This window comes from Lissotriton vulgaris, chromosome 4_1 (genome assembly GCF_964263255.1).
Source record: "Lissotriton vulgaris chromosome 4_1, aLisVul1.2, whole genome shotgun sequence".
In the NCBI taxonomy this organism is placed as follows: domain Eukaryota; kingdom Metazoa; phylum Chordata; class Amphibia; order Caudata; family Salamandridae; genus Lissotriton; species Lissotriton vulgaris.
In genome coordinates this window covers 673,585,149-673,612,672 of record NC_141691.1, presented here as the reverse complement: position 1 = coordinate 673,612,672, position 27,524 = coordinate 673,585,149, and the positions used below count along the sequence as shown (strand labels likewise).

General features: G+C 42.8%; 1 protein-coding gene across 1 annotated transcript in view; it reads left to right on the top strand.

Moving 5' to 3' along the window:
* Positions 1 to 1,914: 1,914 nt before the first annotated feature.
* Positions 1,915 to 27,524, top strand: part of RALBP1 (ralA binding protein 1) — a 272,192-nt gene continuing 246,582 nt past the window's right edge. Inside the window, exon 1 of the mRNA XM_086964942.1 lies at positions 1,915 to 2,020. The gene's annotated coding sequence lies outside the window, so the exon portion shown is untranslated. The remainder of the gene's footprint in view (positions 2,021 to 27,524) is intronic.

The following is a 27,524-nucleotide window of genomic DNA, read 5'->3' as shown; positions in this document are numbered from 1 at the left end:
ACCCTCCTGAGCTTGTGTTGCACAGGCAAAGCATTGGGCTTCAAAACGATTTTGTGAACATAGTTTTTGACACAACCCAATTTATCTTCGAACACTCTATGGGCAGCATTTAAAATGTCTTTTACCTGAATATCATTTTCAATTACCATGACAACATCAGGTGAATTAGGATTAATTACGATGTTTAAATCGAACTGGTGCATCCAACCCAAAATTGGAGGACCCTTTCTGGCAATATAAACCTTGCCGTTAATACTCCTGGATTTGAAAGCAATAGCACCAAACATGTAACCCAAAACATCAATGGGTTTACCTTGGTACCCAACTGGACTAATGTCTTTTTCAGTTAAGGAAATATCATGCCATAAAGAAGAAAATGTAGATTCGGGAATTATTGTAAACAAAGAGCCAGAGTCAACCATGAGTGAAACATTTTGACCACAAACAGTGAAAAGAGCGGAGGGTCTTGTTAATCTAGGAGAATCACAAGTTACGTTAACAACACCATACTCAACTTGTTGAATCATTAAAACTCTATTGCTTATCACATTTACTTTAGATTTGAGTTTTTCAAGACTATCAACAGATTTATTTTTATCACCACTCTCACCATGTTTACACATCCTGAGATAGTGACCTTTGCGACCACATTTCCTACATGTCTGGTCTAAAGCATAGCATTTTTTTAAATCCCCCCAAATGAAATTGACTTCCACAACGCCAACACTCTTTACCCTTGACTTTGGAAAGAAAATTATTTGGATTATTTTTGTTAAAATGTTTCGAAACTACATTAACTTCACAACCCTCTTCACGATCATCAATTTCAACATTCCCAATCTGTGAAGAAATCTTTTCCCTGCGTTCCAACTCTTTAATACACTTCTGTGACTCTTCAATAACTTTGGCCAAATCTATTGCATCTTTTAGGGAAGGGTCTTTGGCAGCCCACAGCCTTTCTTGGATTTTTCTGTGTCGACATTGAACGATGAGCTGAACACGAATAAGCTCATCGGCCATGTTACCAAACCGACACTTGATAGAATGTTCACGTAACCTAGAAACAAAATCGTCAATACTCTCATTCTCAGCTTGAGGATGAGTATAAAAACGGTATCTTGCCATGACTAAGTTAACTTCTTTTGCAAATCTAGTTTCAAGCCTTTTCAGTGCCTCTTTATAAGCGTCATCCATAGGTTGACCATTGGGACCAAGAGCAACTGGTAAGTATTTAAAAACTCTCTGACCTTCATTTCCAAGAGTACTCAGTAAAAGTGCCTTCTTTCTTTCAGGGTGAAAATTCTTTCCATCCAGGGCGACAATAATTATCCAACATTTCAACCCAGTCCTCCCACTCTATCAAATGTATACCTGGAGAGGATAAAAACATTGGAGGCATGACGATGTTTGAAGCCATGATGGCAAAATGAAATTACCCAAATAAAGAAAAGGCACAATTAATAATAAAAGCAGATGTGCAAATCGCAGTACAAACTTGGAAATGTTTTTATGTTGTTATGTTTGATTATAAATCTCTACAATGTTCCTTTAAATGCTCGTGATGTTAGGGCTATGGAATGTAAGGTGATGTACCATTCTAGATCTGGTGGTCAGTTATCTATGTGCCTCAAGACTGTATGCTGCTTTCCCTAGCACTCACCTGTTGTATCTATTAACTTACTTTATCATACCAATAAAGGTATTTAAAGCTATCTGACTCTGTCACTACATCGGAGACTCAGCAATGAATGTAATATCCACCCTTATTTCAGTATTTTGGCAGTTTTGGATGTCGACTTTCTAGCGTGTGTTGGGCTTCTTTTGGTAATATTTGGGTTGTTTTGGGCTTCGTTTTAGGAGAGATTGGGCTTGTTTCGGACGTCCAACCTGGCGGCTCTGGCCGCGCCCCTCCCTGCATCCTTCCCTCTCTGAGCGGAAGAGGAAGCGGCAGCGGCTGAGCTCAAGAGGGAAGTTTTGGAGGTGGTAGAGAGAAGGAGCCCGTGGTGCCCGGGGACAGCAGGTCAGTGTCACGTGACCCAAGGTCTCTGCCTGACCCCTTTAAGGTTCTCTCTGAGCTTATGTGACAAGGTGCACAACACTGGTTGCACGCACAGGGGCATGTTTATCTTTCGGCTGCCCCTCCCACTATACCTCTATAATTTGAAGACGTATGGAGTCATATACAATTATTATCAGGGCACTCGGGGGTGTCTTCCTTATCCTACGATATGGGACTGATCTTTGCTTTTAAGTCGCCAGGTCCGTTTGCGGTACTGCTGGTCATGTGGACTGTAATAGTAGAGTCTTGCGTTTTCATTTAAAACATGTCCTGGTTCGTTGAGCTTTCATCCTGTCAAACCTGCAGGGAGGTCGTTTCCTTGTCGTAGGATGCTAATCCGACAAGCTGCCTATTGAACTGCGAAGATTTTGATGGTTGGCAGCAGGAATCTGGTATTTTATTTTCAAAACTAAATGGACAAATTGAATCAGTGCGGGCTCCATTCAGTAAATGATAATCCCGGGTATAGGTAGCAAATTACGAATTCGTATTAAACAGTCCTAACAGACATGTTAGACAGGATCACGCTACAGTACATGCTCGTCTGACATGTAACATACTTCAGTTTACGTGGTAATCTCAGGAATAACGTGGTGAGGTGGGTACTACTCTTTTATTATCTCACGCCACTTTATCATTCCTAAATGCACCCCTATAGTTATGTTGGAGCTCTGTTAATTTATTTGGCCAGCAACCTGTAGCATTCCTCCCTGGTGCATAACTCAGAAGTGATTTGCGTGCAGTTTAGGCTTCTGATTGTTGGCCTCATTCTCACAAAATTCACTAGTGGAAGGAATTGCCACTGCCATATGCACACTAGGCTCAGTAACGTCGGATGTTTTTGGATCGCTTTCTGCTCCTTTTGTAGTCCTTTAAGATCTGGCATAGTGAATTGCCTATATCAGTTGGTGTTATCATGTATGTATGCATGCCTAACGTTTTTCTTTTTTTTATAAACAACGCCACGTAAGGGCATGAAGTCTCAGTCCCTTTGTGGCTTTCTGTGCTTTGTTTCAACATGTGAGACTAACTGGATAGATTTTGGGTCGCTGGAAGCTTATGTACTTTATGGGATTTGTGGTGCAAGTTCCTCCGTCAATGTAATATTGGACTCTGGTATGAATGTATTCACCTGAAAGTGAGCCTTTTTTTCTTTGGTGACTCCTTGGTTTGATAGCCATGGGGTACACATGTTTGCCTTGCACTTTAGTTTGAAAAGGATGCTTACTGGATCTTTCCGGAAAAGTCTTGTTTTCTTACCTGGTGCCCTCCTATCTTGGAGGAAAAGAGAGCTGTGTGGCATCTGCTGGCATACATGAGAGTTAGTTTTATCTCAGACTTCTTGCCACTACGTATATGTTTCTCTTGAAGCTGTTGCCATGTTAGACAGCATAGACCTTTAGGTAAGTGTGTTCCTTGCCACCCTTAAAAGCCACCGATTCTCTTTCTTCGAATGAACATGCCATTGTACATTTGTTGGTGTGTCCCAGGTGCGCAACTACCTTTTGTGCTGAGAGGGCTTTAGCCCCCGCATCCCCCAAGTCAGGTTCCCTGGGATAGGCTGGCTGGGCTGGAGCTGCTGGTCTGACCTTCAGCCACAACAAGTTATGTTTACGAGGAAAGTTACTGCTCTGGCAGTCGTGTGTGTGCCTTTATTGCTTTGACAATCGAAATACAAAGCCATGTTATCATTATATAACATGATTGTTTCTTTCTGCAATTAAGGGCTGTGACTCGCTATTTAAAGTGAACGGGTGAAATGAGTCAAAGCTGCAATTATCGCACCCCACACCAAATAATAGCAGGGGTACCCAGCAGCACCCTCACTCTAACCAAAGTCCTATAATGAGTTATCCATCAAATGGCAGTTAAAAGATAGACCATTTTTCCCTAAATAATGTTTTCCTTCCATAACAGTCTATAAAGTTAGCCTCGTGTATTAAAGTATAATATACATTTTAGTAGCGTTTTGTCATGTTTTCTCAGTGCTCTGGAGGCATCGATATTGTAACACTAATTAAACATAATGTGCCATTAAAGTGCACACAAGATATATTTATTTTTGGTATCGAGGAAAAAAGTAATGCTCCATTCATTATAATGCACATTACATGCAGCTGCATATCGGTAGTCATATGTGCCATTACTGTGCCTTCTGCGGGCATCTACACACAACGTGCATAAAAGTTGAATTCCAGTAGGGTGTCTCAAACTTTCATCTTTCTGGGATTGATAAAAAGAACACGACTTAGTTAAGGTCAGGACACATCATTTGCAGCAATGCAAAATTAGAGCAGGACCAAGGCTGATTTGCATATTGCTGGTTCCAGTCTGAGGTCACATGGTGGGCAAAAAACAATGGACTAGAATGCGTCCCAAAGTAATTACCTGTGGCTGAGATTAATTAAAGCATTCCATCCATCAATTTTTTGCTTTCTTCGGTGTGACACTGTAAGAGCATTGGGTGTGCTCAGACCTAGGTCCTGTGTTCAGTGTGCTTTTGCACTAGAGCTGTACCCTATTGATGAGGCCCCAATAGGCCAAACCTGCTTTAGAGTTTCTTGTGTTCCTATTCATAGGGTTCCTGTTGTGGTAGTTGTGCCTAGGCTATTCCTGTTTCAGTAGGACCAAGGCTGATATGCATATTTCTTGTTCCTGTTTGAGATGGCATGGTGTGCAAAAAATAAAAACAATGGACTGGAACATGGGCCTCAGTAATTACAAGCGACTGATATAATTCAAGCATTCTACCCATCACTTTTTTGCTTTCTGCAAAATCTGCAACAGCAAGCAACCTCATATATTTGTGAAATGAAAAAAGGTTCCATGGATGTTGTTGGAGTTTGCATCCTGGTCTGTCTGGTGCTTTTGGAAATGCTGTTGATAGAGCGCGCAGTTCACCCGGGTCACCGAATTCACCTATTTCTTACACGCACTGGGCCCCGGCGTGCACAAGATTTAATACACCTATTACTTTCGGGGTGAACTGGGTGATTTGGCTTCTGCTACACGCTCTTATGAGTAATTAAGGTTGGTTTCACCTCTGCTTACCATGTACCTGACTTACCACAGGCACAATTCCTACGACAGATCTGGAGCTTAGCAGGGAAAAGAGCAGACAGGTCTAGATCAAATACTCTCTACCATTATTACCATACTTATCCACAATTTCTGTAAAATGACCACAGACACCTGATGAAGTTTTAAAACTTTATATAAAGATTCAAAGAGAAGATGCCAAGACAATAAGCGATATGCAGAATAATATATCAAACATCAACATCAACACCAATATGTAACTTTGTATTAGAATTATAACCATTAGAATATATGGGAAGACTAAGGGTAGGAATTTTAGAACAGAACTAATTACTGCAACTTTATACTAGGACACGCGTTTAAGGTTGGGACCTAAAACATGTACTTATCCTCAAACTATTCTTACTAAATTCACTGCAACCAACTAAAGGTAAGGGAAAAACGGGAACATACTATTAATATAACGGATTGACAATTTGCTAAGGGTGGGGAGAGAAGTGGAACAAGCCTATTAAACAAATCACATATAGTTTGCATAAAAGAGAATAGAGCAATATCATTGGCAAGTAATGCTTTACCGAAAGAATTTTAAGAGAGAGAGAGAATGAGAGAGAGAGAGATGCAAACCCTCGGTCTAATAATTACCTAAATTCAGATTGAAGTCTAACCCTGGCCACGGGTCAGATGGGAAGACGGGGACAAGGACCCTCAGGAAGGAATGCCAGAATGCGAGCAGGTACAGCTCACGGACAGTAAGGACAGGATACCCCTCAGGCTTTGGGATCAGGACTGGGCTCACCAAGGTACGACCAACTCCCACAGCTTTAGAAGCAACGCCAGCGTTACCCCTCTCTGCAAGTAATCCGCCAATAACCCCGATTTGGGTTTCGAATTCCCCAGCAAAGTGCTTCGCCAGCACTTAGGATTTTCCACCCCTTAGGAGTTTGTGGAAAGTATGGACAGAGTGCTCCGCAGCACTTCAGATTGAGCACCTATAGAGTTCGTAGGGTCAGTGACAGGTCTGCTACTCGGACAAGTCGGACAATTTTCCTAAGCTAAACTAGGGCAATTATACAGTTTTGGGGGCTCTCAGACCACCCACTAATGTTGCAAGTGACAGCTTCCCATATTATGATTGGTCAAGAGAGGTGGTGTGATCATTACCACCTCCTAAATTCAGCTTTCCCATACTAAATATTCAATTTTCCACACCCGCCCCTCGGGTTCACTTTCCCAGGCATAGGAATACAGAATACAATACAAGAGTACAGTATATAGCAACAGTGTATGACAGTTCAAGGTACAATCTTGCATCTTCGGGATGGGTTCCCAGGCGCATTGTGCTTCAGGAGCCAGCTGGCTAGTTTTAGCTTCTGCGCAGTTAGGACTTTCCCTGGTCAGCTGACAGGGTTCAGAGGAGCCTCAGTATGGCGTTGCTCACGTATGCCCCAGCCCACAAAGACGCGGTACATGAAAAGTAAGCGAGAACAAATTAAAATCATATATAAAATGATCACACTGTATACCATGATGAGATATTAAGCAACCCTTACTTTATAATGACTATAGCATTATTGTTTAGTGCGAAAGGACAGATAAGCAAAAGCAGCAGCAACAAGCGGAGAGCGTGGTGAGAGTCAAGCAGCCATATTTGCAACCGTGCGCATGAGCACAAAACTCCCTCCAGAATGCGAGTGCGTCACATCACATGGGTATGACCGACGCATGCGCAGACTGAATTTCAGCGAAGCAGCCGCTTTTAGTGCAAGCTTCGTTAGTATGAGAAAAGACATACAAGCAAGCATCCTGGGGACACCCGCGTGTTGGGAAAAACACTTTATAAATGACGAACAATAGTGTTAATACGATTATGCAATTTAGACAAGGGTTTTGCATGAGAGTAGGGCGCTTGCACGCGAATCCCAGCTCCATCAATCCCCTCTTTGATGATATTTACTATCATCACCACACAGAAGGAAACAGATGCCAACTTTTCTCACTCATCCATATCACTCATCGGGATCTCAACAAATTTATCGTTGAGTTTCCTTGCAGCTTCTCTATGAGAGTGGTGATTTTTCACCTTCTTGTAAATTTCACTCTTCAATTCTTCCAATTCTAAATCATCAATATTTCTTTTCACCCCCCTCTTATTTACTGTATATTTCTTTTTACACTTCTGGCATTTGCAGCAGATAAAAATGATCAATACAATTACACCTATTACAACTATTGGCATCAGTATTTTCCACAAAAGATTTCTACCTAGGTTAGCAAACCAACTACCTATAGAGGAGAGACCTCCAGTCAGTCTCGTCCAGGCACTGTCAACCTCCAATGGTTTGAGTTCTTTTTCCAAATTAGTTATGTTCTTCACATATTGTTTTAATTCGATACTTTTATCTGGAATGTAAGTGCAACAATGTTGCGCTTTCAGCATTCTACAGACTCCGCCCTCTTTTGCTAATAGGGTGTCAAGGGCAAGACGGTTTTGTAAAACCATTGATCTGATCGCAACCATTTCGGTATTGACCATCAGGAATCCTGCAGCAGTGTCCGTTGATAACCGGTCCACTACTGTAGACAATTTGCAGATTCTATGGGTGTTCAGAACTACCCCCATTCCAGGTATCAGTGCACTAAAAATATCACCTATAATTTCACCTACACTTTCACGTCTACTACGCACTAAGCCATTAGTACCTTCATCGCTTCCAGCTGCATTATTCACATGGTATATTTTCGGGAAAACAATGCCAAAGTAGCAGCTTCCATACCAGTGATCCGGCAATTTGAAATAAGCCTTGTTCCCACATATATAATATATTCCGGGAAACACCGGTTCCGACCCATTTTTGAAACCCCAACCTCCAATTACCTTGTAATTATGTTCACACTCGCTGGAACCGATGAATACATTGTTATAGTACTCTGTCTTTTCCCTATGGATACAAAGTTTCCCCTTTCGTTCAAAATCCAGCAACAAGGCAGGATTAACTTCGCCTTGCGAGGTGTTATCCATGTGCTCAGCCCACCTAGGGACTCTATCCTTTTCGTCATTCGCCTTCTTCTGAAACTTTTCTCTCCTTCTGTCTGCCATCTTAATGAACATCTTTTCCTGCTCTTGCAGAGAACAGGTCAGATTAGATTCTCTAGCTTCATCTAAATCTATGTTACCTATAGTCAGAAAATATTCTCCCATATAACGGGTCACGTCACTTGTAGTATGTACACGGTTCAAGTGTCCTCTAATAGGCAGTTCGGAAAATACTACGTCATCATTTGAATAATAGTACTGCAAGGTGCTTCTATAGAACAAGCTAGCTAATATACTACAGGAGATTCCATAGGTTAAAGGTAGATGGTGGTATGTCACGCCTTCAGCCACTGAAGTTGGCAGCTTCATGCAGACATAACAGTCCTCTATTTCCATAGCTTCTACGTAATGCACTAATAAGTTAGCAAAAACATTTAGATGCGTCCTGTTTCTCATTTTGTGAAAATGTAGTCCATCCTCATCTGATGCTTCTAATTTAGGTCGTGTGTGTGTCAGTCCGATTTGGTTGTCGCGTCTTTCTAAGCTTCGTGGTGTTTCTGCAGTCTGTACATCTCCTACGTCTACTGCTTCGGGTTCACTGGGGGACAAGTTAGGATTTCTACTTATCATAAAAGGTAGAAAAACTGTTAGTCCTATCCACATTACTATTAGCATGGCTATACTACACAAGCATATCTTACAACAGGTTTTGAGACACCCACACCGGGATCTCCCAGAGACACTCGGATCAGACATTTTTAGCTTACAGGTGGCTTTCGCTACCCCTCTTCGTTTCTTTGCACCAAAGGCTCACTTCTGGGCTTTCTCAAGGAGGGTCTTCGTCAGAGCTCCGATCAGCAATGGACTCTTCGTCACTGTTGCCACTGTGGTGTGGTTCGTCTATTTCTTCCAACACAAAGTAAGTCCACTCAGGGCTCCGATACAGTCTGTTCTGTTTCTTTAGTCTGTCGCTTTTTCTTAGCGATTTGCCTTGGGCTGCATTTCTTTCACTTTGAGCCCTTTTTCGGTCCTTATCGTTTTCTTCGACTGTCTTTAGTCTGAGCCTTAGTCTCTTTACGTATCGGGGTGCACTTCTTCCTCCGTGCCTCCCAGTGGTTGAGGAGACTTGGCCTTCTTCGTGCACTCTTTTCACTTTTTGTTGTGGCACCTCTGTTTTCCTGCCTGTCTGACTAGTTCCAGGTCTTTCATCTACTTCTTCTGCCTGGTCCCTATTCTGACCTTGCTCAGATTCAAATCGCACTTTCTTTTTATTTTTGGTTTCTGTTGTTTCCGTTGTCTGAGCCCTTTGATCTAGTTCTATCTGTTCCTGTTCATGCTCTTCGATCTCTTCGCTTTCTTCTGCATGAACGTCAGCTCTAATTTCTAACTGTCCCTCTCCACTTTCTGGAGTCTCAGGAGAGTTCTCGAGGTCTCGATCTGACCCTACTTGGCCTACTTCCTGATCAGGTGTGATGTGATTCTCGTTGACCTGACCTTCTTCTTCTAGTTCTAGCTCACCTGGACTATCCCACTCACTGTCTAAGTAGGAATATTTCCTGGTTCGTATTGGATCATGAACCTGTTCGTCGGCGGGGTACCATTCAACGTCTCGACTTGTGCTCGGCAGTTCAATGTCAGCTAGCTCCGGACTCTCTTCCTCAGAAGCTTCTTCAGCTGTGCTGCCTTCAGCTCCAGTCGCGCTTTCTCCAGATACCCGCTTCGTGTGGCTGGCGTGGATCCACTTCGGTACACCAGCACACTTTACAGCAGTAGTAGTGACGAGGATCACTTGTCGTGGCTTTCCCCACCTTGGCTTCAGGCAACTGCTCCGGGTGTGTTTCTTTAACGCCACCCAATCTCCGGGTTGCAGTTTATGTGCTGGAGTCTTTGGCCACTCGTCTTCTGTCTCTCCAATCTGCTGAGAGAGAGAACGCACTTGGTCACCCAGCTGCTTGCAGTATTCTAATACCATATCATCAGAAATGCTTAGCAGTTTGTGTCCGGGTACCCATGCCTGTCGCATCACTCTTCCCATCAACACTTCATGGGGACTTAGGCCAGTTTTTCTGTTCGGGATACTCCTCAGACTCATCAGCACAAGGGGTAAAGCCTCTATCCAGTTCATCTTTGTGGAATCACACATTTTTCCCAATCTGGATTTCAGGGTGCCATTTATTTGTTCCACTACCCCAGAAGCCTCTGGACGGTAGGCACAATGCAGTCTTTGCTTCATTTTGAATGCTTTACAGAGTTCTTCTAGGACATTGTTGGCAAAATGCCCACCTTGGTCCGTTTCGATAGTCTCTGGGATTCCATACCTAGGTATCAATTCCCTGAGCAATAGCTTGGCAGTAGTTAGGGCATCATTTTTCTTTGCTGGGTAAGCCTCCACCCACCTGGAGAACAGGCAAACTATGACTAGGATATATCTATATCCTTTGCATTTGGGCATGGTTACAAAGTCTGCCTGCATTCTAACAAAGGGACCTACTGCCTTTCCAACAGTACTTTGCTCTACTACAGTCCTCTTTCCTGCATTGAATTGCTGACACACTAGGCACCTCTGGCACAGCCTTTCCGCCTGGTTCCTGAACTTTGAGTTACAGAACACCTTGTCAAACACTCGGCACATTGCGTCCCTTCCCATATGTGTGGGTTCATGTATCATTCTGATCATGGGGTCAATCAAGCTATCAGGCAGTACGGGCACACCAGTCGGGTTTACCACCACACCATCATCTCTCAATTTGCATCCTTCTTCTGCCCATTTTCCCTTCTCTTGTCTGTCTGTAGCCTGTTGCAACTCTTTCAATTCTTCCCACGTTGACACATTCTCAAACAACATAAGTTGGCAGCTGGTTCCACTCCACAAGGCAATTTGGAGTGACATCTGGTGTCGGGCACAAAATTGTGCAATTTGGTCAGCGTACCTATTACCGGCAGTCACATCATCATTTCCAGATCTGTGAGCCGCACACTTGACCACAGCCAATTCTTTGGGCAATTGAATAGCTTCCAGTAAGTTATGCACCACCTTTCCGTTTCTGATAGGAGTGCCTGAGGAAGTCATGAATTCTCTTTGCAGCCACAATTGGCCGAAGTCATGAACAACCCCGAAACAGTACTGACTGTCTGTGTAAACAGTAATTCTTTTGTTCTTTCCCCTCTTACATGCTCGAGTTAACGCGATGAGCTCCGCCACTTGTGCAGATTTCACCTCGCTCAGGTAAGATGCTTCTATCGTTTCTGTCAATGTAACCACAGCATAGGCAGCACTCAGACTCCCACTCTCATGTCTTAAACACGAGCCATCCACGAACATTGTTTTATCCCCATCAAGTAATGCTATTTCACGGATATCCGGACGGGGCTTTGTACTGTACTCAGTTAAATCGATGCAATTATGTTCCCCTCCCTCTTCGATTTCTACATCCAGAGGGACCGGTAACAGGGTTGCAGGGTTCAGGACGTTGCACCGAGAAATAGTTATATTTTCGGCGCCAATTAAAATTCTCTCATACCTAGTCAGCCGACTAGGAGTGAGGTACTGGGTCTTAGTTCTGGTCAGTAGAATTACAACAGAATGAGGAACATATACAGTGACGTGATGTCCCATGACAATGTTCTCACTCTGTTCCAGGCTGACGCAAGTAGCAGCCACTGCCTTCAAGCATCCAGGTAATACAGCAGCCACCGGATCTAGAGTGGCTGAAAAATAGGCCACTGGCCTTCTAACCAGCCCGTGCTCCTGGGTCAGGACTGAAAGAGCGCAACTCTCTCTTGTGTCACAGAATAGTTCAAAAGGCTTGGTGTAATCAGGCATACCCAATGCAGGAGCGGTACATAGACAGTTTCTCAAAGTTACCCAAGCATTCATGCTTTCATTGTCCCAGCTGACGGGGTCTTCTACTCCTTTCTTTGTCATTTTTATCAGGGGTCTTGCTAGAGCCGCAAATCCTACGATCCATTGTCTGCAGTAACCCACGACTCCCAAGAACATTCTTACCTCTTTCTGAGTTCTGGGCAGTTCCATTGCTTTAATTATTTTAATCCTTTCAGAAGTGACTTTCCTGATTCCTTTTTCTATCTGGTGCCCCAGATATTTTACTGAGTTTTTACAGAATTGTAACTTGTCAGGCGACACTTTATGTCCTCCCTTTCCTAAATGATTCAGCAAGGCAATTGTGTCAGTGACACAGTCAGTCTGGGTTTTAGACGCCACCAACAGGTCATCTATGTACTGCACTAAAACAGACTCTCTTGGCAGCACTAGGGATTCAAGGCACTTTTTTAGTATCTGATTGAAAATCGATGGACTTTCGGTGTACCCCTGGGGGACACGATTCCAGACATAGATATGGCTGTCAAATTCAAAACTGAAAAGGAATTTGCTTTCTGGATGCAATGGGATGGAAAAGAACGCATGGCACAGGTCGATGACAGTGAACCATTCTGCATTCCAGGGAATCTGATATAGAATCACTGCAGGGTTGGGCACAACAGGACAGCAAGGCACAACAATTTGGTTTACCTTGCGCAAATCTTGCACTACCCTGTACTTTCCACTAGGCTTTTTGATCCCAATGATTGGTGAATTACAGGGACTGCTCATCACTTCCTCTATTATTTCTGCTTCGAGCAGCCTGGTAATTTCAGTCGCCACTCCAGCTTTTACTTCTGCACTCATTTTGTACTGTCTGGTTTTCGGGTATATAGCATTTGTTTTTATTGCTATTTTAACTGGGTCCACATTTGCCATTAAGCCTACATCTTTTCCTGTGAAATCCCATACTTCTGGAACTACTCTTACTTGGAGCTCTTCAGGTAAATCCTCAATTGTCAAAGGCTTAATATCAGAATCTTGTCTGACTAACATCAGTTTGTACAGGCCATCTTCATCAGGGGTCTAAATTTCGACGCCATTTGGTGTGCAGAAAATGGTACAACGCATCTTGCACAACAAATCACGTCCTAGCAGGTTTACAGGACTGGAATCACAGACCACAAATCTGTGCATTTCTTTGAAATTTCCTATAGAAATTTCCATTGGTTCAGTTACTGGAGTACTTATTATTTGATTTGAGACGCCCACTACTTGGATCGCTTCTCCCGAGAGGGGTAGGTTAGGAACATCCACTGTTCTTACAGTAGATCTGGTAGCACCAGTGTCCAACAGAAAGGTGACATCTTTTCCTTCAACCTGTCCTTCAATGTATGGTCCAGTCTGGTCTACCGGTAAGGAGGCGCCAAGCACGCACTCCTCATCCTCCCCCCTCAGGCCCCGTCAATCTTGATCTTCACAGAGGAAGGTATCATTTAACAAATACTGTGGAATGACTGCGTTTCTTTCACTCTCGACTTCCCATACTTCCGCCCTCTCATTCTGCTGACCCTGATTCTTAAAATTCTGTCTTGGAGCGCGAGGTACTGGAGGTAGTTTTACCTGTTGCTGATTCTTTCTTGTCCCCTCTTTCGGCACCTGTGGATTTAAACCATTTACAGGGGCATTACCGGCCTGCAGGTGTGGACACTCGTCTCGCCAATGCCCCATCTGGCCGCACCCATGGCACGGAAATTTCTTCATGGCCTCTTCCCTACTCATTTTAGTGCGGGGCTTCCCTCCTCCCCCAGCATTGGCATTCTGAGCATTGTTACCAGAGGTCAATTGACTTAACTGTTTTTCTTGTTGTTCAGCTAATTTTACCTGTGCCCACATGACCTTTTCCTTGAGGGCCTTCTTTTTATTTTCGATTTCATCTTCGCAGTACTTAGCATATTTTAGGACATCATCTATGGGCTTTCCCTGCCAACTGATTTTGTTATCTCGAATCCATTGTGAGATTTCAGGTCTCAATCCTAGCACGAATCTGTAGCTAAAGTGAGTCATGTCTTTCATGTCTACGTTATCAATACCACTGTAAGTTTTAAATACCTGCAACAGCCTTTCATAAAATGAATGCACCGTTTCATCACGTTCCTGTGTGGTTCTATCTATTCGGGTCCAATCTGTCTCCTTTGCTGGCACTTTTTTCTTAAGGTACTGTATGACCTGGTCATATTTCCTCATTACATCAGGTGAAGGGGCTCCCGTTTTCTCATCTCTGGGATATTCATCATTAGGCCAATCAATTTCTATTTTACATTCAGTCCATAGGTCTACAGGGACAACAATGTCGAAAAACCCATCCAGGTCTTTCAAGAGGCATTTCTGAACCTTTATGAAGCGTTCTACCTGCCTGTACCAGTCAACTGGCTTTTCTCGTAATTTCGGGAAGTCATTTGTAAATGACACAATATCCTGTCGGGACCAAGGGACATGGACATATTTCCCTCCCGGGACCTCTCTCATGGGGCACAATTTTTCTGTTGGCGTTACTTCCTTTAACATAAATTCTGAAGCCTGAGACTTTGCCCTGCTGTCTTCCCTTTTCTTTGCCCACCGGGTTCTCCATTTTCCCACCTCTCCCCACTTTTGCAGGAGCTTCAACAACTCTTTTACTTGGATCTGTTTTCCCATCACATTCAGGCTTTCTAAATCTTTGTCTGAAAAGTCTACTCTGTAGGGTTTCTGAAGAATTTTGGAGCGACTGACATCAATTCCCATTTCTGTGGCTGTATCCATTATCCTTTCATGGAGCAACCTAGCACTCCGGGTAAGATTTTTGCTGATGAACAGTAACTCTTCTTCATTGTACGAGCTTAGGCGTTCAACTCCTACATTTCCAGCCATCATTTCTTCTATTTCTATTCTTAATTTATATATCTCTAATGCTTTGGGTTGGGGGGTAGTCTCCTTCTCCAGCTCCTTTGACCATCTGTCTAATTCTTCTGGGGTTACTACAGTAGCACTCCTAATTCCAGTTGCGCCTTCAATCGACACCTCTCTTATTCTAGGCTGACTTCTTGCCCCTACTGTGCTAGTCCTAGGTTCTCTAATGGGCAAATCCATCAGCACCACAGACTCACATTCACTTTCCTGGTCCTCATCTATGAATACTTCTTTCTTCGAGGAAGGGACACTAGGAGTAGGCGGCATTGGGGGGATAACAGGAGGATGGGGACTAGTCAGGTCATTTCTATACAGTGGAATAGCTGGGCCAATAGTTACTGGAATAGTCAGAGAATCAGGATGGGGATGTATCTGGGCAATAGTTCGAACTAAATCTTCCCGCTGTCTAGCCAGGGCTTCTTTCTCTTTTTCCCGCAATGCTTTTTCGGCAGAATTGTCATGCAATACCTGTGGTACTAAGGACGGATAAATACTCGGGGCAGTCGGAGTGACCACTCGAGGTGGACCTTCTCCGAACGGCTGATAATTTGGGACCGCAGATTTAGGTCTGCAAAACCCATCCCCGTCACTGGTTTTACTGTCTGTACCTGTTCCATCTGTATCACTATCCCTCCTACATCTGGGATATTTTGAAAAGGGATTTGGAGAATGCACAGGTTCTGACTCTGCAACATAGGGAGGTGGATTTTTCATTAACAAATCTTCCAGGTGCTCATCTTCTGAGTCCCCTACAGCCATTAGGTGATGGGTCTTTTCTTTACATTTACCTCCTTTTTCTTCTAATACCCCCATCATGGGAAACAATCCTTCCGTCAACATGGATTGCCTCCACTGTTTCATTTTCTGCTCTTTGGTTGGTGTAGGAAGCCTGGGATACCATTTACTCACTCCCTTATCCATCCTGGGTTTATCTCGCTCTGCAGCCTCAATCTCCCATTCCTCTAGAGCTTCGTACTGGGTCAACCTAGGTCTGGGGTGTAATTCATTCATGCGGGTCCTTAGGTTAAACAGGATCCGACCATTAAATGTACCTTCAACAGGGAATGCTAGGACTCCGTCATCTACAGTATACTTTGCCCAATTTTCTAACCAGACACAAGTGTGATACCCTTTATCAAACAACATAAAAGAAGCAGGGGTATTCGGCGGGGGAATGAGCACGCCTTCCCTTGTTCTAATGGGCTTGTCGGACTTGAAAAAATTCTTGATTTTATCGGAAAGAGACATTTTCCTCTTTACTCCATACATCATGTGCGGTCTACCTCGTATAAGCTGATCCTTGTAAAATCCTAGGTGCTTTGGATTCGGTATAAAATCTGGATACCACATATAATTTTCCAGACTCTCTTCTAACTCGGCTTGATTAATTTTGTTTACCTTTGTGCTTCCAATGCTAATGCGACTTTTATTTCACAATACCCAATCAGGTCAGTGATTACAAATTCCCTTGTCCAATGGGTGCGCGGCCTTTTCGCGAGACAGAGTCTCACGCTTCGGCACTCACCCCTCCTTCACAAATTCAGCTCCGCTACACACCCGCTGTTCTGACCAATACCAGCGCGGCACGGAGTGACGTCAGAGCAGCTCTCCGACTGACTCCCTCCTTCACAAGGTAACGGAAACTTTTTACTCTCCCTAAAGTGCGAATACAGAGTTTATTTACCAACACGCAACGTTTGCCACTATGTCTGAGTGTTCTAAAAAGATAGAAAAACTTTCTCTCGCTACAAGTAAACCACTTCTGTCTACTTTTCATTCACTCTGGATAGACTTCTTTGCCTGTCCCTTCACACTAGCAACATAGAACCCGTTATTCTTCTGACTCATCCACCTTAGTCGGGGATATGTACTGAGCCAGGATTTCACCAGCGAACTATCTTACTTACCAGACAAGCCTCGGAGACCCTACTACTCCTCCCGTATGCGACCCTTACTAGGTGATATCGCAATGAAAGTTTTATAAAGGACTCGTAGCTATCATTCACTCTAGAAAACAAAGGTCCTAATTAGTGCTTCCAGTTATCCTAACCCTGCACTAATGATTCAAACCCTAGTGACTTCAACAGCTAACCGGATTCTGCTCACCATTAGCTAAAATACTTCCCCGGGGATTCGGACTACACTGAACATTCACAAACAATTTTCGGGTTAATATAACATTTATATCAGCAATGGAAAAATCATATACATTTACATATAAATCCTTAAAACATTTCAAAATATTTGAACCTAATACAGTAGCAAATCAGCAGCACATTTTATTTTTACGGTTTGTTTATGACTTATCCTGTCTACCTAATCTAACTAGTCCAAACCATCCTCTGGCTGCCAGAAAATTACTGATAGAGCGCGCAGTTCACCCGGGTCACCGAATTCACCTATTTCTTACACGCACTGGGCCCCGGCGTGCACAAGATTTAATACACCATTTACTTTCGGGGTGAACTGGGTGATTTGGCTTCTGCTACACGCTCTTATGAGTAATTAAGGTTGGTTTCACCTCTGCTTACCATGTACCTGACTTACCACAGGCACAATTCCTACGACAGATCTGGAGCTTAGCAGGGAAAAGAGCAGACAGGTCTAGATCAAATACTCTCTACCATTATTACCATACTTATCCACAATTTCTGTAAAATGACCACAGACACCTGATGAAGTTTTAAAACTTTATATAAAGATTCAAAGAGAAGATGCCAAGACAATAAGCGATATGCAGAATAATATATCAAACATCAACATCAACACCAATATGTAACTTTGTATTAGAATTATAACCATTAGAATATATGGGAAGACTAAGGGTAGGAATTTTAGAACAGAACTAATTACTGCAACTTTATACTAGGACACGCGTTTAAGGTTGGGACCTAAAACATGTACTTATCCTCAAACTATTCTTACTAAATTCACTGCAACCAACTAAAGGTAAGGGAAAAACGGGAACATACTATTAATATAACGGATTGACAATTTGCTAAGGGTGGGGAGAGAAGTGGAACAAGCCTATTAAACAAATCACATATAGTTCGCATAAAAGAGAATAGAGCAATATCATTGGCAAGTAATGCTTTACCGAAAGAATTTTAAGAGAGAGAGAGAATGAGAGAGAGAGAGATGCAAACCCTCGGTCTAATAATTACCTAAATTCAGATTGAAGTCTAACCCTGGCCACGGGTCAGATGGGAAGACGGGGACAAGGACCCTCAGGAAGGAATGCCAGAATGCGAGCAGGTACAGCTCACGGACAGTAAGGACAGGATACCCCTCAGGCTTTGGGATCAGGACTGGGCTCACCAAGGTACGACCAACTCCCACAGCTTTAGAAGCAACGCCAGCGTTACCCCTCTCTGCAAGTAATCCGCCAATAACCCCGATTTGGGTTTCGAATTCCCCAGCAAAGTGCTTCGCCAGCACTTAGGATTTTCCACCCCTTAGGAGTTTGTGGAAAGTATGGACAGAGTGCTCCGCAGCACTTCAGATTGAGCACCTATAGAGTTCGTAGGGTCAGTGACAGGTCTGCTACTCGGACAAGTCGGACAATTTTCCTAAGCTAAACTAGGGCAATTATACAGTTTTGGGGGCTCTCAGACCACCCACTAATGTTGCAAGTGACAGCTTCCCATATTATGATTGGTCAAGAGAGGTGGTGTGATCATTACCACCTCCTAAATTCAGCTTTCCCATACTAAATATTCAATTTTCCACACCCGCCCCTCGGGTTCACTTTCCCAGGCATAGGAATACAGAATACAATACAAGAGTACAGTATATAGCAACAGTGTATGACAGTTCAAGGTACAATCTTGCATCTTCGGGATGGGTTCCCAGGCGCATTGTGCTTCAGGAGCCAGCTGGCTAGTTTTAGCTTCTGCGCAGTTAGGACTTTCCCTGGTCAGCTGACAGGGTTCAGAGGAGCCTCAGTATGGCGTTGCTCACGTATGCCCCAGCCCACAAAGACGCGGTACATGAAAAGTAAGCTAGAACAAATTAAAATCATATATAAAATGATCACACTGTATACCATGATGAGATATTAAGCAACCCTTACTTTATAATGACTATAGCATTATTGTTTAGTGCGAAAGGACAGATAAGCAAAAGCAGCAGCAACAAGCGGAGAGCGTGGTGAGAGTCAAGCAGCCATATTTGCAACCGTGCGCATGAGCACAAAACTCCCTCCAGAATGCGAGTGCGTCACATCACATGGGTATGACCGACGCATGCGCAGACTGAATTTCAGCGAAGCAGCCGCTTTTAGTGCAAGCTTCGTTAGTATGAGAAAAGACATACAAGCAAGCATCCTGGGGACACCCGCGTGTTGGGAAAAACACTTTATAAATGACGAACAATAGTGTTAATACGATTATGCAATTTAGACAAGGGTTTTGCATGAGAGTAGGGCGCTTGCACGCGAATCCCAGCTCCATCAATGTGACATCCCAGTCTTTGGCATGTCGGGAGGGTGAAGTAGAATAAGGCACTGAAGAATATAATGTTTGTTCTCCTATCTTTGATTTTAGTCCAATCAAGTACCCTACATTTCAAATGTGAAACATCTAATTCCATAAGTATTCAGTGTTCATTGTTAAACATTTTAGCAGGATATGTCATATAAGAGCAGGGAGTACCAAAATATTTTAACTCAAGGGTGGCTCTGTACAAAAAGTTTGAAAACCACTGCATTAAAATGTGTGCCCTTGCCACTTTAAACACATTCACATGCTTTTGGAACAGCATTGCCAAAGAGGTAGACAGGCCATTGAGAAACTCTGTGGTTAATGAGTCTCACCAGCCAAAAAGCCATGCAGCTGTAAAAGACTGGTGGCAGGAAACATGGTGATCCTCTTGCGGCAAGCATTCCCTCCAGTTTGGTGGTTACGTTTCTGACTTTGTGCGATCTGCGTTTGATGTAAATACCACTGGCACTACAGCCTAGAGATCTCCTTTTCTAATATTTTTTTTGTAACAGGCCTTGCAATGCAGTGTGGTGGAGGACTGAGGAGATGGTAGATGTAAGATTGATGAAGAGGTCAAAAATATTTTCCAGTGGAGAATAAGGTTGGAGGAAGGTCAGAAGAGAGACTAGTAGAAGGGACTTTCAGGAAGATGGAAAGCATGTAAGAGTAAAGTATGAGGGCATTGAAAGGATGAGCATGGCTAAGCGAAGAAGGAGGAGCAAAATCTCTGTGGTAGATCTGAAGCAGAAAGTATGAGTAGGCAATTCGCTAAGACCAAGGGACATTTTTGGTTGGTAAGAGAGATACTCAAAGGGTAACAAAAGGGAAGAGAAACATATTAGTGGTTCAAAGTAAAGAAACTGTTAACTTATATCTTTTAGAACAAAGGTTCTTCAGATGTTGCCCTCTGTCTTAAGATGTTACAATGCTTATTTGTATATCTTTTTAAGCTGTGACAATATCATCCAAAAAGCACAAAGTGTGGGCGAGAAAACAAAGGCAAGGCAGAACCAATATGAAAGGATACTTGTGGGCGAATCAGGTATTACCCAAGACATTGGTATCTCACTGTATAGGCAATAGTGATTTATAGGTTACCAACTTTACCCATTTTACAACAAGTAGGGAGTGATGAAAAGGAGATGCATGAGTGGCATAAGGGATGATGAGTGAGAAGTAGGTTTTTGGGGAGACAGTGAGAATAATCGGATAGTGACATTGCTTTGGAAAACATGGTGTACTATTAGTGATGCTAAGGTAGGTCAGAAAGTGTTCCATTGAGGCAGAAAACTGCTCAGCTGCCCTGCAATATCTAAAGGCTGGCCTCTCATGTTCCTCCTCCAGTAGTAACATTTCACTATATGCCCATTGCTGAAGATGGAGTAAAGTTTGGAAGAATAACTGACGCCATAGATGGACAGAAAAGGCATCAATGTTAGGTATTAGGCCGTTTTGCAGTTGTTTAAGAGGTCTGAGCGAATGACTTAGATTAAGTGGAGAAGCAGTGATCATTAGTCATGTTTATCAAAAATTGTTTTCTTAAATGTTCTGAATTTCCACACATCACTGCTGTTATAAACCTATCTACCATTGTTCTAAACATACATTTTTATGCTTCTACTAAACATTACCCCGAGACGTCCTATTTCATGATCCATTGGCCCCACAGAAGGATTCCAATTAAATATATACACCATACTATGAGTAAGACATTAGGTTAAATTCCAGATGTAAGATTGTAAGTTGTAGCATTTTCTTCTTCATGCACTATTCCTGCACAATTCTAGTAAGTATTATTATTCAACCCTCTCCTGATAATATTCATGTATGTGATATATGCTTAAGTGTTAGCCTGTGCTGCAATAGGACTTCAAATGACTTAAATACCAAGGTGGAAGTGACATCAAACACGTTCATCACAAATGGCTATTCCATAGTTGACACCTTGCCCCACATTGAGTTCCTCGCAAGACTCTCATAGACTCCTCTAGATGGAAGAAAAGGAGTGTGAACCAAAGAACCTTTAAACCGAGGTTAATTTCTCATCTTGCCATGTATTGATTAACCCCAAAACCAGCAGCTGGCAGGACAGTGCCACTGCAAAAGGCCTAAAAAGGTTTACCTGTTGATATTCTAGTTAAGTCTAATTTATAATGCTAGAAGCACCATTGACTATCACACTTTATGCTCCGTTTCTGTACTCCATGTGCTGTTAATACCAAATTCTTTCCAATGGATAAATGCATTTCAGGTAGTGGCACTAGCCAAGTGTATTAAGATGATAAATACTTGATGAGAGATGGAACCCAAAATTACCATGCTCTAGCACTGAATATAGATTCACTATTTTGTATGTTACATCGCATGGGCATGAGGTATCCTTCTAAGAAACAGGAAGTTGCTGTATTCTAACGAAAACCTATTGTGTGCTGACAAATGCGCTACGAACAGAACAATGAAAAAACAAATGTGTTTAAACTGCACCATTTGCTACAAATTTTGAAAAATCTCCTTTGTATGCCTAATATTTTATATTTTTTTAAAGTCCCAATAGGTTAAGACCAATTCAACTGGTCCAGTGCATTTTAGAATTCACTATTTACAGTTTGTTGTCCTGAAATTGCACATCCTACTGGCCAAATGTGCATTTAACTGTAACTTTCAATGTTAATTCCGCTAAAATTCCTTGACCGAGAACCCTAAAACCCACTAAAGAATAGTAACTTGAGACCATTGCTTTTGGAGAAGTATGCTTCAAAATGCACTAGTGGCTGTATATTGTCCAGGAAAATCTATCCCATATTATCCAGCATTTAACAGGCAAGAGAGCCCCTACAAGACATTTTGACCCATGTCCTGAATATGGGCCCCCTGCCCTTATGTTCAAAGTGTTAGCCTTCTCCGAAGTGTGAGTGTAGTTGTGCCCCTGGTTTGTGCCTGCTTCAGATCAACAAAAAACTAATTTGAATAGGGAATGACAGTTCGTGTTTATCTCACTGGACCCATCCACTGTGTGATTGGTCAGGTAGAGTCTTGCAAGAAACATACACCTTACAGAATGTTGACAGAGCATGCCGGTCGATCTCAACTTGAAACTGATTTGTTGCCTGCGCATCCCCCACTTTCAGTGGCCAGTCCTGCAGTCCGAGTTTGAGCCAAGTATTAGTCCTTAAAGTACCTTAGACTTCTTGAGAGAGATGTACATTCCCAGTTGGTATTAATGGATGCATGTCATCACTTTGGAATTGGAGACACTTCATTATGGTAGTTACAGTGGGACTGAACAGTGCATTAAGGAAGATGCATTTGGATTTGATTGGGTCCTCCAAATTTCAGGCTCCACACAATGTCTGAATTGCCTGACAGCAACTGCCACTATTTGTGGATATAATCTGCCTATGTGAGCCAGGTCTTCATTTTCACCTTTGACTTAAAGAGCAAAAAAACTGCCTACCCTCTTGTAGTCTCAACCAGAGTTGAGACCAAAGTAGCTCTGTAGCTGTCACGCAGAAGGAAAGTGTGGCAAATTGCCCTGCACACTTTTAGTATACCCCGTGCCTAATCCCTTAGCAACAAGCCCTGAACTACCTGCTGCTCCTTGCATTGCATCGCTAGTAAGTGTAAATTGACTTGCTGCAATCCTAGAAGAGTCTAGGTTGTGCCCTCAAGTTATTTTGGGGGTAAAAAATTGTTCTGCAAATCTATACGTATTTTATTTTGCTTTTGAACATTTAAGTGAATAATTATGCCACAGGGATGCTCATATTATTCTATGTCATTTACGTATACCCGAACCTCTAAATCTACATCCCTTTCCAGGAGTTTTATTTGCTACTTGCCCTTTCGAAACATTTGGAGTCCAATTTTAAAGAGTTTTTGGCAGTTCGGCGAGCTCACACTGAAATGTAAAGAACAATTGACAATACTTCTTATCAGAATTGCTTAATTGCCCCCAGAGTTCCCCAGGCCCCGAAGAACTGGGAGTACACTAGCAGCCCTGTTGTTCTTAGGTGATCTTGCATGCCAGATCTCTGACCCAGGTACCTCTTGCAGGAGTTGAGCCTGAATAGATAGCCCTCAGCAGTATAGTGTGTTCCTAACGAGAAAGGCGAAAGTTCCACTGCTTGACCAGTCTATATCTTTTCCCCTATCAATCCCTTGCACCACAAAGAGTACACACGCAGCAAATAAGTGATTTAGAGTCCAGCCTCTTTGGAGAAAGGTTCAGAACCAGATTATTGAAACCTTTAAAAAAAAATCTAAATTCTCTGCTAGTTAAGTTGACATTTTCCAAGTCAATAATGAGCGCGACAATGCCGATGATGAACCAACTGCCTGCAATCTTTGGAAAAAAGAAAATTTAAAATAAAAGGCTTTTCTGTGCCCTTTACACTGCAACATCAGATGCCATCAAGGACACCTCCCAAAAGTAAACCTTAAGGGGGAAAGCTGCTATATCTTAAGCAGATAAAAACGAGAAGAGTAGCGTCTTGATTCTACTTGCTCAACAGCGCTTCAGCAAACCATGGCTCTCGACAGTCAAAAGTTGACACCAGCTTAAAACCAGAAAGCCAATGTAAAATGTGGGTCACTAAACGACTGCTTTAAAGCAATACATGCAGTAAAAGCTGCTCATTTACACAAGGAAAGCCCTAACTTGAGGAAGTGTCATGAAAGTGTACTACTGTTAACAATATCGGGGGAGAGAAACCACAAATTCAGCTTTAAAATATTTTGGGGAAGAACCAGCCTTTACAAAAACATAGGCTGTAGCATATTCCAAGAAACATGGTTGAGTCCAGTTTACAAACGGGGAGCCTCGTGATCCCTCATGGTAATAGTAATTGGCAACCAAACTGAAGCGCCATTAGCTGCTCCAGCAGATAACATACAACAAACAGAAACACGTCGCCCAGACAACGCAAATGCACAAGTAACATTGATTGAACACAAAGACGAAATTGCCACCGAGCAAGCAACGCAGTGCAAGCTGGAGGAGGGGGAACATATGCTCCATTCTAAAAGAGCCCAGAACCCCAACTGGAGGTATTCAGATGAGAACTTGAAAATAGCATACTCCTTTCCCAATTACCAGATCCATTAGTGATAAATCACTAGATAAAAGGGTGGTAGTCCAGCATGGATGGAAGCAATGGATAGTTTCCATGATGTGATAGTTTAAGCTGCCTGCCAGCACACAGACGGAGAGGAAATCCAAATTACTATATACTGAAGTCACTGGCATCCTACATAATGGCAATAGACTCCAAATTGGACAAACTGAACAACACACAGAAATAAATTTTAAAAACAAGTGAAGAGTGCAGATGTGACCCACCACTGAATAAAATCACGTCCAACAAGAAGTAATGTTGTGCTCATCTAGGATTTAAAACCAGAAGCTTTCCAGAACAGCATGGCCAACAACCATAAATCAAGAAATGTTCACAGCGAGCCAACCAAACTAAGAACAGATGATGACGGCACAACCTTGCTACAGAAGTCCAAAGATACCAATTAAAGGCCCTGGCCCTGATCACCTCTCCACGGCCAGTGGATAACTTTCTCTGCCAAAGATTAGATTACCTCTTTGGATAATATTAATGATTGTTTTAGAAAGGGGGGGGAATAGCTGATGCCTTATCTCAATAGCCGCATACCACCAAGGAGGCTCAATCAATGTTGCATCTAAGAATCTAAGTCGATGACTGTAGTGAAAGATCATAAGAAACACCAGCAAAATGTTAATTCCCCGCTATAGTTGCGAAGCCCGTGAAAGCAAGGCAGAGATCATTAATGGTTATCAGATTAGACGGTAAACATGGAGCGTGATGTAAAGTAACTGAGCTTATAAAGCGCCTGGTTACACTAGCCAGTGTGTCCCCGCGCTGTACCGCTGAGGAACCCATCCTGGCCTGTTCCTATGAGGCGCCCACTCCTGGGCACCCCAAGGTGAAGCCAGGCTTCCTTAGTGATTAGGGCCAGTGTGGAGATTAAGCAAGCTATTGCCCAGAGTTGCAGAGTGGGACCCATGATTAGAGTAGGCACCGTGGCGAGAATTATCGGGTCCGCGGACATTGAGCCCAAGACCCTGCTGCGACGGGAATTGAACCCTGGTCCCGGGTCAGATCTCTGCATCAGGGTCTGCTGCTCTAACCAGTGAGCCACACTTCTCCACTTGCATATAAAGAATCCTGCAGAAAATGTGGATGTTTTACAGGCGCAAACAGACAATATAGCAAACTGTCAAGCACCTTATAATGCAAAGAAAGACAACCGATGTATTCTCTACCCTGAATATCATTCCTGAGTTCGGGGGCAACATAATCAAACCGTCAAAGCCTTCTCAATACCTTCTCACATTGACTCTAAAGACATAGGGGCAATAGCCTTTAAACCTCCAAAAACTGGAGAAAACCATGAATCAACAAAAGTAACTTTTGCAAACAGTGCACCTGTAAAATTGTTTGAAAATATAAAGCAGTTTTCTGAATGGGGAATTAGAATATTAACACTGGAACTCAAATGGTATCAACACATCTTTTGAAACAAGCGTAAGAAAACCACCAACAAGATGGCTTTAGGAGATACACCCCCAAATCAAATACTAAGAAAATTCATCGGTCCTTTTTGGGGCTAAAGACAAACCAGCAAAAAAAATATGGAGAATGATGGCCTAATGATTGTCCGTAACCCAACATATAAAGACAGAAGGTTTTGTAAACCGCAAAGTAAAGAGGGAGCAGGCTGGTCCTATATACCATCAGGACTAAATCACCAGTCCTGATCGATTTTATGACCATATCCATAACTTAATAATTGTCTGTTTATGGAATTTTAGAGGAATTCACACAATAAGATCTAATCTGGAAACGTTCAGCCATCTGCAAAAATGACATAATATTCCTAGGACTCCTAACTGAAAACCCCTGCTGAATTACAGCAGACTTATTTTATTTACCTGGTGACAAAATTACAGCAAGCTGTACATGCTTTGGGGGAAGAAGCGGGTGGGAAAGGGGGTCTGACTAGCAATCTATGTACAAAACCTGATCGCATATGATGCTACCAAAATCCTGCGGAGACAAACTGTTCCTAGACTCAAAGACTTATAAGTTCCATTGAGATTGTGTTTTATGCATTCCCAAAATGACAAGCTGAATGTTCACAATCTATTTTCCCTGATGATACTGTATGATGTTCCTCTCATAATACTGTTAGCAACAGGTGACAAACTGTTCAGCATGTCATTGCAAAATGGACAGATATATGTATGCAGGATTGATTTTTGTCACTTGCTTCGTGCAATGAATATGAATGGTGAAATCAGATTATTGATGTCTGTAATATGACGGTAATGAATGGGTGTTAATTTCCTTTGGAAAGTGCCGGAGTTGATGTTACGTAGTATAAAGTTGTTAATTGCAAAAAAAAATATTTTTAAAACGACACTGTTCCTGCTAATGGTTAAACTTGACTTTCTCCAAAAAGGCAACAAGATAATAAAATAATTATCATTGGTGTAAATTATCCCAAATCAGCTTTAGAGCAGGAAACTGTACTATCTCTTCCAGATATTTTAATGTTTCAGAAAGTGGCTACACATATTGCGGAATCCCACCAATATAAACATTGCCCGAGATCCCAAAGGAGAAGCCCTGATAATATCTTTAGAGAACTTGAACCTGAAACTATCAAAAGAGGATCAGGTCACCCTGCCATGTACACTCCTGTATTTTCACAAAGAATAGTGACATTAGATTACACTCTGCGCTCAATGGACCATTTTATAAATGAATGGGGTTACACTTACCGGCAGCCGCAAGGGGGTCCAACATCCTTGCACCATCGCTGTGAGAGCAACGGCCAGCATGAAGGAGAAAACGCCTAACTATACCGTGCTACACCTCCCACCCACCCCTGCGACTGCAGCAACGCGGTAGAGTGCGCCGGAGGCGCATAAAACCATCTACTGCCTCCCGCAGCGCGCCGGCCGGGCCAAGGGCGAGCCCGTCTATGCCCGTCAAGGAGCTGAAGAGACTGGGCTGGACAAACTCTGACATCTTGTTTCCTCCACCAAACGATCATCTGCCCTCAAGGTGAGTGAACGCATACTCTTTGCGGTGCACCAGACAATAT